Source organism: Rattus norvegicus, chromosome 8 (genome assembly GCF_021556685.1).
Source record: "Rattus norvegicus strain SHRSP/BbbUtx chromosome 8, alternate assembly SHRSP_T2T, whole genome shotgun sequence".
Classification (NCBI taxonomy): Eukaryota; Metazoa; Chordata; class Mammalia; order Rodentia; family Muridae; genus Rattus; species Rattus norvegicus.
In genome coordinates, this window is record NC_141541.1 from 111,828,678 (window position 1) to 111,841,418 (window position 12,741).

Consider the following 12,741-nt stretch of genomic DNA (forward strand, 5'->3'; position numbering starts at 1 on the left):
ATGTGTATGTATGTATGTATGTATGTGTGTGTATGCATGTGTGTGTGTTATAAGCTACTAAAGGACCTATCAGAATTTAGTGACTTCCTGGACTTCCTCCTTTGCTCCTTTGCTCTCCACATGCAGACAGCCAAGACTGCCAGTTCCTCTTTGGGTAAATCCTCTTTGAAGATAAATATCTTTCTCACAGGTTCTGAGATCTCTAGCTCAACCCCACAGATCCAATCTTCTTTCTCTTCAATCCCCTACCCCTAGTTTTGCTTCCAGAAGCCCATGAGTGGATGGGTCTGGGGGAAGAGCTTTGTAGCCAGGGAATTTTTCTGTGAGCATTTTCTCGGGAGAAAAGAAGGGTATTTCTATTTTAAGCTCTGAGAGACATGCATTAATTATCTGGCCCTCGCTGATTTATGGCTGAAGAGAATGCAAATTAACATTGCCTCTGTGATCAACTTTCTTTCCAGGAGGGAAAGCAATGCAAACACCAAATGTCACTGTGTACAGCCATCGGATGGATGCTATGCCCACAAGAAGAGCTACCTCATGACATTGGAGCCATGTGGCCCTTCTCTCTAGGGAGAAAATGTAGAAATGAATGAATAGCAGTCTTCATAAGCAACATTGAAGGTTAGGCAGGCTGGAAGCTTGCTATAGGGAGAGCTAGGAGAGTTACCAGGGGGGTGTCCTCACCCCTACTCTCCCTGTGACCTGAAATGCCACTGTCACCGCTATATTCTTTAATGCCAGGTTCCCTACTCAAGGAGACTGCTTGTGGTGATTTGAATATATAATGCTCTCTCCCCCCAGACCTATATGTTATAACCTCTATCCTCAGCTGGCGGAGCTATTTCGGAAGGTTCTAGAAACTTAATGAGGTTGGAAGCCTAGTTATGGGGAAGTAGCCCCCTGGGGCCTGGGGCCTGGGGCATGTTCTTGGGGCTGTGTCTTTCCATGACTTCTCCTCTGTCCCTGCTTCCTGGCTGTCTTGAGGTCAGCAACTTTCCCGTCCACCATAATGTTCTGCCTCACGACAGCCCAGAGACAATGATGTTGGCTGACTGAACCAAAAGGCTTCAAACTGTGAAAGAAAAGGAAGCATTTCTTCCATTTAAGTCATTTATCCAGGCGTTTTGTAACAGCAACACAAGTCTGATGAACTTGCCTCGTCAGAGCAGTGTCAGTATGACCTAGCTGGGTGGTCTCCGAGGGCACATCTCTGATGGAGCCCAGACATAGGTAGTGAGAGGCTGTGGTGGGTTGTGGAGTAAATTCTGAGGGGTTGGTCAGGAACAGAAGAAGCAGCGATGGCTGTTGAAGGAGGGATGGCTGTCAGAGGTTTATTTCCCTCTGGCCCTCCTCACGGAGGTGTCTTTTGGATACCTAATCTAGTGGTTCTTCAAGGATGATTCCCAGCACCCCTTGGGAGCTCGTGGGAAATGATCAGACCCCCCTTTAGTGTAAGAATCAGGATTTCTGAAGCTGCACTACAAATAATTGTGTTTTAACCCTTCACTCCTCCTTCATGTGTTGAACAAATGTTTGGAACAAAGAGGAATCACAACTATCGGATAATGGCTGCCATTTACGGTCTACTCATTCTGTGCCAGGCAATTTGCTAGATGGGCTCTCTCTCTCTCTCTCTCTCTCTCTCTCTCTCTCTCTCTCTCACACACACACACACACACACACACACACACACACACCTTCCGGAATGCCTTTGCTCATGTTCATGTGTCTGACCGTGACACCTGTATCACCCACTGTTCCTCACAACCCTGGTTGTCTAATAAAGCTTATATTACCATAATGCTTATTTCATATATGCCTTTCTCCCTCTAGCCTTATTCATTCTTGCCCTTGTTTCTTCTGCACATGATTACGGTGTGTCTGCCAGCAGGTTCTGTGCCCGATGTTGGAGAACCGAGCAGCTACTATGGGAGATGAGGCTTAAAAGACAAGCAAAGGTCATCTACAGAAGGAAGGACTGCAGCGAGAGAGGGTGGGCATTTCCCTGGAAGCTGTAGTGAGAGTCTGAGCGTGGTGCGGGTGTGATGTGGGCTGTGAGGGAAGGGAAGGCCGCAGCCCCAGAGAGGATGCTGAGGACCTGGGGAGGCTCTTACGCCTGTATGAGGGATGGATCCATCTAAGGGTAAGTAATGGTGGTATCGACAAGGTCGGTTGTGGGAGGTGAAGAGAAGAGGAGAGGGAGTAGACACTTCTTGATGACAGAGTACTCTTTTAGGCTGAGTTACCGAAAGCCTGGGGTGACCGTTACTGACACCGACCTTTGTTCCCGTCATCAGTGTGCTGGAATCGACCCGTCCCCACTCACTATAACCACCCTGTAGGCAACCATACTCTTCTTTTATTCTTAGATCCAGCTCTTCTCCTCCACAGAGTAAGTAAACACCAAAATTCTGTTTCCTCATCCACAGTTACACTTCCGCCTGGGTTAGCTGTGTGCATGGAATGACTCAACTCTGGGAAATTACTGAGCAGCCGGCCTGGCACAGCGGAGTGGTCCACACCTGGTGGCCATTATTAGCATTCTTGTTTGTCTTCCTACAAAGCAATCGTTCAATGAGTGTTGGGTGAATTAGATGGGTGTGCGCATTCAGCCCCTGCTCCCACGCCATCTGTTCTTTTAAAACCCCCTCCCCCCATTCTGTGTGTGTGTGTGTGTGTGTGTGTGTGTGTGTGTGTGTGCGTGTGTGCACAAACGCTGGGGATTGAATTGAGGGTCTCATGCATGCTAGGTATGCAGTCTTCTACTGAGCTACATCCTGACTCCTTGCTTACTATGCTGCCTCCTTCTTCCTCCTCCCCTCCTTCCTCTTCCTCCTCTTTTTAATGCACAGGCAGTTGAATGAAGACTTCCATCTAGTGGCTCTCTTTCCTTCCTTCCTTCCTTCCTTCCTTCCTTCCTTCCTTCTTTCTTTCTTTCTTTCCTTCTTTCTTTCTTTCTTTCTTTCTTTCTTTTTTCCTTCTTTCTTTCTTTCTTTCTGTTTCTCTTTTCTCCTGTCCTTGGAACCCACACTCATGCTCACTCTGAAGTTCCGGATCCCCTCCTTTCCTGCTGCTGCCTCGCTGGGGACATAATTATTAAAATAAATGGAGCTGGTGGCAGCAGGTGAGGGGTTGAACCGTGACTGTGCTTTTTTAAGAGGGTCCTCACCTGAGCCCGACAGTTAGAGTTAAAGATATTGGTGTCCCGCAGCCAGAACTACATACAGGCTTGGGGGCGGGGTGGGAGTGGGGTGGCATGACTGGGCTCCTGGGAAATTAACTCAGTTGGCACGGTGATGTGAGATTCCCTGGGAAACCCCTTCCCTTTTGTGTGATTTCAACTTAGGGTGGCTTCTCAGCATGACCTGCTTCTAGCAACAAATAAACAAGAAGCCAAAATCTGTGCTTAGGACCCCAGCCACACCTCTCTTAGCATTACGTTGTCAAAGACGGCCATCTTGCTAAGCCCCCCTCACATGCTCACTAAGGATGCACTTTTGTCTCTTGGCTCCAGGGCACCGCTCTCCACTCTTCCTGCTATGCTGGTCGATCCTCCTTCTCAGAGTTCTAAATGCTGCTGGGTCTCAGGGCTGGCTCTCGGGGCCCCTTTTTTATCTGTAAGTGAGCTCATCTCCACAGGGATTTAAATGAAATGAAGTTGTGTGTACCACTGGTGTCCGCCTTGATCTCATCTACCTATTTTCTTTTTGAGATTGGCGCTCACTGTGTAGACCAGGCTGGCCTCACAGAGATTTGCCTGCCTCTGCCTCTTGATCGCTGTGATCGAATGTGGGTGCTGTGCTATCATGCCTCCAGACCAACATGGGGACATTTTCTCAGCTGAGACTCCTTCCTCTCCAGTGACTCTGAGCTTATGTCACTTGACATAAAGCACAGTTGGGAATAAAGCATGGAGCCTAATTAGACAGCGGTCTTTAAGGCTTCATGTGTGTCTGTGTTCCAGTCGCCCGTAGGGTCAGTCACTCTGGAGTCTGGCCTTTCTGGATCACACTGGTCTTCCCTCCTGCCTCTGACCAGATCTCTCTTCATTCTAACCGTCTCACCTCAAGCAGAATTTCCTCCTCTCCGCTCCTCTCTGCCTCCTTGGCTTTCTCTGAATCACTTGCTATGGGTTGGAATGACCACCGAGGTTGTGTTTGGAGACGGAATCTTACTGTGTAGCCCAGGCTAGCCTCGATCTTGCATTCTTCCTGCCTCAGCCTGCAGTGTGCTGGGATCACAGGTGTGCGTCTGTCATTCTTGCTGATTGACAGGGGAAGCCCCATTTCAGCTCTATTGGCTATACAAGGTGTGGTACAGTAGATATCAGCTGACAAACTACCAATACTCCTCTGTGGAGACCAAAGCTGGGGTAAGAGTGCTTCCTGTGCTCAAAAGTGCCAGGGTCCCCACCTTAGTCTACACTGAGGAGCACCCTTGTCCCAGTGCCATCTGGATGCCTCCAAAGGAATCTGTTTTGAGCACTGGGTCGGTCAAAGACTCCGTGGCCTTGGGGAACCTGTTGGGTAGCCAGCGTCCCTTCCACCTCCGTCACATCTCTGTTTTCCACCTCTACTGGAGCGGTGGTTCTCAACCTCCCTACTGCTGCGACCCTTTAATACAGTTCCTCATCTTGTGGTGACCCCAACCATGAAGTTATTTTCCTTGCTACTTCATAGCTGTAATTTTCGCCACTGTAGTGAACTGGAATATAAACATCCGGTATGCCCAGGACAGCTGATATGTGACCATTGTGAAAAGGTCATTTGACACCCCCCCAGGCTGAAAACCACCACACTACTGTTCTGAGGTGTGTTCCTGATAAACTCTCCCTCTTCAGCTTGCTCTACAAGGCCCTTATAACTTGACCTTGCTGATCCCTAAGTTTTACCTCTTCTCAGGGCCTGAACTCTTTTTGACTAGTTCAACTTTTCCAGATTCCAGCTCTAGTCTCATTCTGCTATGTACAAATGTCACAGACAAGCCTTGCCTAGCCCTGCCTCCTTTTGAGAGGTGAGCTCCTATTCATCCCTCAAAACCCAGCCCAGGCTGCCCAGCGCATCTCCACAGTGGTCATGCTGTCTTTTATCCTCATCCTTGTCTTTCTTCACCTTGGTGTCTCCGGGCCGGTGACTATCTCTCATTCTTGCCTCGGCATCCTGTTCAATGCTGAGATTATAGCCAGAGGCCTCCTCATCTGGCTCTTATGGCTTTCAACAACAACTTTAAAAAAGCAAACATATATATTGTGGAAAATTTCAAGTATTTAATGCTATACCGATACAGAGAGATCAGAATTCTGACTTCCCACACGTGTCTCAACAGTTGCAAATTGTATTATCTGACTTAAAAAAATCTCTGCTCTCATCATCATCTGTTCCCACCTCAGAGGCCAGTATGCATACCTCATCTGGGGTATATGTCTCACTAATCTTTGCTGTTTTTGTGTCCTTATATTTCAGTTTTTAAAATTATCCAGAGACCACACACAGTCAGGCATGGTGGTACACACATCTGTAATCCCAGCACTTGTGTGGCTGAGGCAGGAAAAGTTTATGGTCAGCCAGGGCTACAGTAATGGGATCATGTCTTGAAACAAAAGGGAAAAAATTCCAAGGAGGAAAAATACCCATAAAAACTTCCCTAGCATGGGGCACACATCTATATGTGATTTTTGATAATTTGGCATTTTCCTGCCTTAGCACCTTCTCCCCTGACGCTCTCTTCAGCAGCCTCTGCTTTTCTTCAGTTTGATGCCTGTAGCATCCCTCCATCTTTTTGGATGCCATGATCTCCAGTCTCCGACATGGTGCTCTGACTTACAGGCTGACTGTCTGGCTGTCACAGGCTAGATCCCTTCCCCTTTGCTGGCTTTAAGTAGCCCCATTTCTTATTGCATTGACTGTGGACAATATCTTTCTCGTATTCTCTCCCCCTCTTATAATCACAGATGTTTTATTTTCTAAGGTCAAACGGCAGGACAGAAAGGGGGAAAAAAAAGCCTGTTTAATCACCAGAAGACTGTATTATGGATGCCAGCATGAAATAGAGCCCATTTGCCTGAGAATTATGATGTAGGTGCCCCTGGCTGTCAGACACTTTGGGCAGATGGCCAAGCCGTTGTTTTACTTCCCAGCTGAGCATCCTCAGCCTGCAAAATGCTGCCAGCTCTTGGGTTGTTTTTCATGGTGCTCCCTCTCCAGGGCAGGGCAGCAAGCTCTATGCTTGCCCACCTGCCTTCCCACTGTGATTAAACCAAGGCTCTAACATCAAATAGCGGCCATTTCTCTTCTTAGGAAGCAGGGTAGTTTTATCTCAGCCGTAGCAGCAGGTGCACGCTAATCCCTTAGTAAGTATTCAGTAAACTGATGATGAAGTCATCTGCAGTGAGTCAAGCCCCGGAGACAGGGAGACATCCGTGCACAAAGACCAGGCCAAGACCAAGGTGAGTTGTGAGAGAAGCAGCTGAAGAAGGCAGAGTTCTCCCTGAAAGCTCTGGGAAGGAAGTGTGTGAGGCCAGTTCAGAGCCATCCCACAATTCGACAGAGCCATGCAATGATCAGTGTGTACTTGTGCACTGTCCACAGCAGGCATGGACCTCAGCTAATATATATTTCAGGCTTCACCAGTCCTGTTGCTGTGATGCATGATCCCACCCCTCTTGGTGTGAGAACAGTTGGGGATGGTTAGCACACGGATGGGAAGGACTTTAGTAAAAAACGATTCACAGGGTCGGAGAGTTGGCACAGTGGGTAAAGTGCTTACTATGCAAACACGAGGACCTAGGTTCAGATCCCAGACCCACGTAAAAAGAAAAATTTCTGGGTGTGGAGGTGTACACCCAGAGCTTGCCTATCAGACAGCATATCCAGAGAGTGAGTTCCAGGTTCAACGAGAGGCCCTGTCTGAAAAAATGAGGCAGAGAACCACTAAGGTAGACACTCGATGTTGACTTCTGACTTCCACATACATGTTCCACACATAAAACAGCCTGATTTACCAAAACACAGGTTCCTGGATGGATGTACACCATTCCTGACATTTGCACAGGAAATTCTTGACCCCAACTACTTGTGACAGAGAAAATTGGAACGATCTGAGCGTGGTGGCTGGATGTTACTTGGCTGGCTCAAGTGCCTGGGTGTTGGGTTGCTCATATTTCTGGATGTTTCTATGAGGGAATGTTAGACAAAACTGACATGGGTGTGATGTTAGGCATGGGGGTACAGGCTTGTTAATTCTAGCTACTCTGTAGGCTGAGATAGGAGGACAACAAACTCAAAGAAGGCCTGGGCTGTAGAGTAGATTCTAGGCCAGTTTGTGCATTTAAGTGAGACCCTGTCTCCAAAAGTAAGAGGCTGGGGTATACACAGCCCAGTGACAGTTCCAAGCTAGCATGCTCAAGGACCCAGGTTCAATCCCAGCATCACCACTGTAATAGTAATAATGGCGATGTACTCAGTTGTCCATTATTGTTATTGTTATTATTACTATGTGGACCACCTGCTGCAATGTGAATGAGCCTCATTCAATTGGCTACACCATTGGCTAATGTAGACACCAGCATTCCCTGAAGAACTGGACCCTGCCGGCCGGCAGACACCCCATAGACGGACCTGCAGCTGCATCTTTTCCATGCACAGAGGGGTTGGCATTGTACCTAAAACCTTTGAGTTTTGCCTCAAGCAAAATGTGTCATGTATAACGTTGGGGGTGGACATGCTGGGTGTGCTGGGTGCTCTTCTTATATTAAAATATTTCACAATTAAGAAAAAATGAGGTGGTATAAGCAAAGTAAACTAGAAAAAAAATTAACTGGTCCAGTGGTCAGCACGTGACAGTGCTTAAGACAGAGGCACTGTCTGGGGCAGTATGCTGGGTTGGAGGTAGGAGCCATTGGGAATGAAGAGCTACAGAGGAGGACATGTTCCCAGGGGAGCAGTCATGAAGCCAGAGTGGAGTTTGCTGCAGACCCTGGGAGCAGTGGGTAAGGCTGCTGTACAGACACAGGCACAGGGAGGTCAGGACTCAAGGACACAGTCCACACTGCTCGAGTCTCCCAGACATCATTTCTGTTCACTGAAAGGAAGCTATTTGGAAATGGTTATTTCTAACTTTCCTCTGGTGAGATTTATCCCCTGGGTGCTCGCCCACACCAGAGGGATTTGTGCTACTCAGAAATATACTGGGATCCACGATACCAGGGCTCCTGTCTGATTTCAGGTGTGGCTCTCAGAGAAGGTCCTTTGTGTGCAGGCATGTACACGTATGTGCCTATATGTGCATACATGTACACGGAGGACAATCTTGAGTGTTATTTCTTAGGAGCTCTCCATCGTTTTTGAGATGGGGTCTCTTATTGGGACTCAAAGGTCACCAATTATTTCAGGCTGGCTGGCCAGGGATTCTTGTGTCTCCCCATCTCTGGGGTTGTGAGCCTGGGATGAGGCTAGAGAGATAGCTGTGCAGGTAAAAGTGCTTGTAAACAAGCCTGACGACCTGAGTTTTACACATATAAAAGTCCATATGTACTACCAAATTAGGTTACCATGTTACTGTGTCTGGTTACCAGTGATCAGAAAAACCACGACGCAATTTGTATTTCTACTCCGTGTCTCTTTTCCACTGAGTGGGTTAAAAGAGATCTAGGGAGGGGTCCTATCACATCGAACTTGTTTTTTGGACCACACCTCTCGTGTCCTTCCTGGTTCGTTTACAATTGATACCAGTCACATGCCCAGCACTGTGCTGACACAACGTAATGTGGCTGGACCAGTGTGTGGATGTGTTGATTCAACAGTCTTCCCACACTCCAGGGTCCATGGTTTAGAACCGACTCTTTAATATTTGAATTCTCATAGTGCCTGGCACATGGCAGTCTGCATTCAAAGCCTCAGAAAGGGACAGAATAAAAGGGAGTCTGACAACTCCACAGAAGCTACTGTGATAAATGCTACACTGTCAGGCTGCTGTAAGGAGGCAGGACCAATGGGTGCCACCACCGTGAAAGATTCTGTACTTACGTGTGACACTAATTACACACACAGGCTGGGAAGTGGTAGTCTAATCTGACACTGACAAAGCCTTCCTCCCTCCTGCTATATTCCTTTAAGCTTCAGAAGGCCCGCCGCCATGTTGGCAGCTGCAAATTATTTCCTTCCTCTTCAGAGCGGGAGGTGAAAGTGGGCTGCGCTAGGAACCTGGGACAGGGTTTGTAGAATGGGCTTCAGAGCTTGGGACTCTGCCTCTAAATTCAAGCTCTGCCCTAAACACCGAAAGCAACACAAAAGGCAACTCAAAGAGGAGGGGGATTTCTTCTGTCCCAAATAGCGACGGCAGAGAAGAGGGACGGTCGTGCTCACTGAGCAACGTCCTCTCACACAGGGAGGTTTTTATGGTTGATTTTGAGCCCTCGAGAAATTGAGACCTGTAGTGGAGATTCTGACATAGTTGGATTGGCTGCAGTGGGCACGGATCGTGTGGTTGGCCTCCCAAATCGAGGTGGCTCTGACAGAGTGGTGATTCTAGGAGTCCAGGATCTGACGTGCAAGGAACATTTTGCAAGGGGGTGGAGATGCTAGGTTTTTCAGGACAGCTCCTAGGACGGGCAGAAGGTGGCGCCACTTGCCAAGAGGCAACGGCCAGGGACTCCCTGCCCCCTCGCCCCGCCCCCATCTGGCCTCCTTCAGCTCTGAGTTTGGCTTGAAGGCCATTCTGGGATTGCTGGCCACAAAGAGACACCCGGGCCCATCCCTGTGTGTCACTGTACACATACTATCTGTACTCCCCGTCCCCCCACCCCCTACCACCGAGATACTACCGAGTAAGGATCGGCTGAGTAGACAGGCTATAAGGGCTATGCAATATTCATGGTTATTATTATTTAACTATAACAAATGATGACACCGATTACTCACAATGAATGCTTACTATGGCCAGGCACTACAATAAAGATCTGAAATAAATTATTTAAGTCTCACAACAAGCTCGTGGCGTATTCTCTTCCTTTTCCGTACCACACATTTCATCCAGAGAGGTTATGTGGTTTGTCTTAGGTCACAACGCCAGTCAAATGGCAAAGCCAGAGTGTGAACTCAGGTCTTTTGGGATGTGTAGTACGCCCCATTAGCTGCTTCCTTGTGTTGACTGCTCTTCCTTCCTGCCTGACTTCCTCTTTCACCTTCCCCTTTCCTTCCTGTCTTCCTTCTGTCCTTTCTTATTTTCTATCACCAAGCCATTGTTGCGAAATTCAAGGAAGACCATGCCAGCACTTCTGATACTAGGGAATTCTCAGTGTATTGAGTAGGCTGAAAATGACCCCCATGGGGGTATAGGAGGATGAGGACAGCTCATGAATATTCATTACTAGCTACTTGCGCAACCCAGGAATAATTTAATCTGGGGCTTTGTGAGCTCTCTGATCCTGTGTGGCCTTTGCTTGCTCCCATTTAACTCTTGGTCTAGCTGAGATATAACCTGGCAGGTATGTGAGGTGAATAACGCAGACGTTTCATCACTTCCGGGGCGGGGCACAGGTAACCATCAGAATCTTAGGAATGCAAGGACCACGTGTGGAACATTTTTAACCTGGCCCCATTTCTAAGAACGGTAGAGGGCACCTCTTCCTCTTAGTGCCCACCCATGGCTCAGGAGTTTGAATGGATCCATGTAGCATGAGGCTTGGGAGGTCAGAGAACTGTGCCTTCTGATTTTACAGATGAGCCTCTGAGTAAAAGGGATTTGTCTAATGGGCTCAAAGCCAGGGAGCAATCGGAAGGAGTCAAGTGGAACTTGTCCTTCAGGCCCACAAAGAAAACCCTGTCACTTGCCTTCCAAGGTTATGAGCTGGAATTTGGCTTATTTCCTGTGTCTTCTACGAGAAACAGAGGAGCTGGTCCCTCCGTTTAATAGTTGAGAAAAGGGTTCAGAGAAGTCACACAGTAAATGTGTGTGTCCCTCCAGGATGAGCAGCCCTCTTTTGGGGCTGTCTGCATTGCAGTTTGCCCTAGTGAATTTATGACTTTCTAGGAGGCAGAATGTGATTTCAAATCGAAAGGGAAGTAGGCTAGATACGAAAATATTTGTAGTTGTGGACCTTTGAAATGGTATTTGAAGAACTAGAACAGAAACCAGGAATATATGATTTAAAAAAAAAAAAACAACCCCCAAAACCCAAAAACAAAAATAAAAGCCTACCCCAAACCCCCCAAACAACCAATAGCTTTACTTATGGTTTACACTGCATACTGCCTCAAAGGGTCACTGAAATCCTAGTTCCAAGATTTTTTTTTTTTTTGAAACATGGTCTTTGCAGATGTAATCAAGATTCTCTGCTATCTTTGGTGACTTTCAACAAGCCCATGTCTTATTCTTAGACCGAGAACCTTCTGGGACACCATCCCGTCTCTAACATTTCATGTGGTCTCTTACTGCTCTCAAAGCTTTAAAGATTGACCTGAAGCTCTGTGTTCAGGGGACCCAGTCATCCTTAGGGCCAGTGACATATCCAGCCATCATCGGAAGCCCCCACAGCAGTTCTGTCTTAGCATAAGCTTCTCCCTCCCACACAGGCAGTTGGAACCTTGCACCCTAGGGAGCCTCTGAACTCCCATCAAAGGAAGGTGTCCTGCCTTGAGGGCTGACTGCTTGGCACACCATTTTTTTTTTTTCTGAGCCTGAACATCATTGCAAAGGAATAAAATAAAAGAATCCCAAGGGGGGGGCCTCACCATTCCCAGCAAGCAAAGCTATTAAACTTTCAAGTCAGTCAGGAGCTGACAGAGGTGCTGGAAGGTGCCCTAGTCTCCTGTGTCCTCATTACAGACCTTAGTTCTAGTCACGGCTGTGACTGTGGGAAGATGGAGCTACCCTTTGCGACATTGTGGCTTTCTAGATTAAAAGAGGAAAGGGAGGGGAGGAAAATAGGCCCGTCCCAGACCATGTCACAGAGGAGGACCTTTGTGGGTGCCATTCCATTTTAACAGGGAGAGGGTTCTCATAGTAGATGAAGTTCTAGTTAGGGCCCTCTGAATTTACAAATGAAGGTACTAGGGGTGACGGGGGCTGGGGATGGGGCAGAACGACACTGAATTGATCCTGGTTGGCCTCGGTTTCTTTGTAAATTAGGCGTGTCATGGTGGTACAGCCTTCAGGATGCTGACGTGGGAGCATGATGAATTTGAGACCCCCTATTTCAAGAAATCAAATATCATGATAAACTAATAAATACATAAATAAATAAAACTAAAGTTGGAGGCTATGATCCGAATGTTGTCTCCTTGGTCTATATATTGAATTTCTAATTGCTCAGTACCTCAGGATGTGACCATTTTTGGATTTAGGATCTTTTTTTTTTTTTTTTTTGGTTCTTTTTTTCGGAGCTGGGGATCGAACCCAGGGCCTTGCGCTTTCTACCACTGAGCTAAATCCTCAGCCCCCGGATTTAGGATCTTTAAAGGGAGGATTAGGTTAAAATGAGGCCATGAAGGTGGTTCTAATCTGACAGGACTGGAGCCCTTGTAAGAAGAAACCTGGACGTGCATGTGCAGTAGCATGAGGGGCCAGGAAGCAGATGGCTCCCGTAGGGAGGAACATTCTAGCTGACTAACGTCTTTATCTCAGACTGGAGCCTCCTGGAGAGTGAGAGAATACATTGCCCGGTGCTGCAGCCAACCAGGCAGAGACCTTCATTCCGGCAGACAGCACCGGGTGATCCTCTCTCTCCAAGAGACTCCATCT

General features: G+C 47.7%; 1 protein-coding gene across 4 annotated transcripts in view; it reads right to left on the reverse strand.

Annotated features, from left to right (window-relative positions):
• Window positions 1–12,741, reverse strand: part of Bfsp2 (beaded filament structural protein 2) — a 57,257-nt gene that overhangs the window by 36,512 nt on the left and 8,004 nt on the right.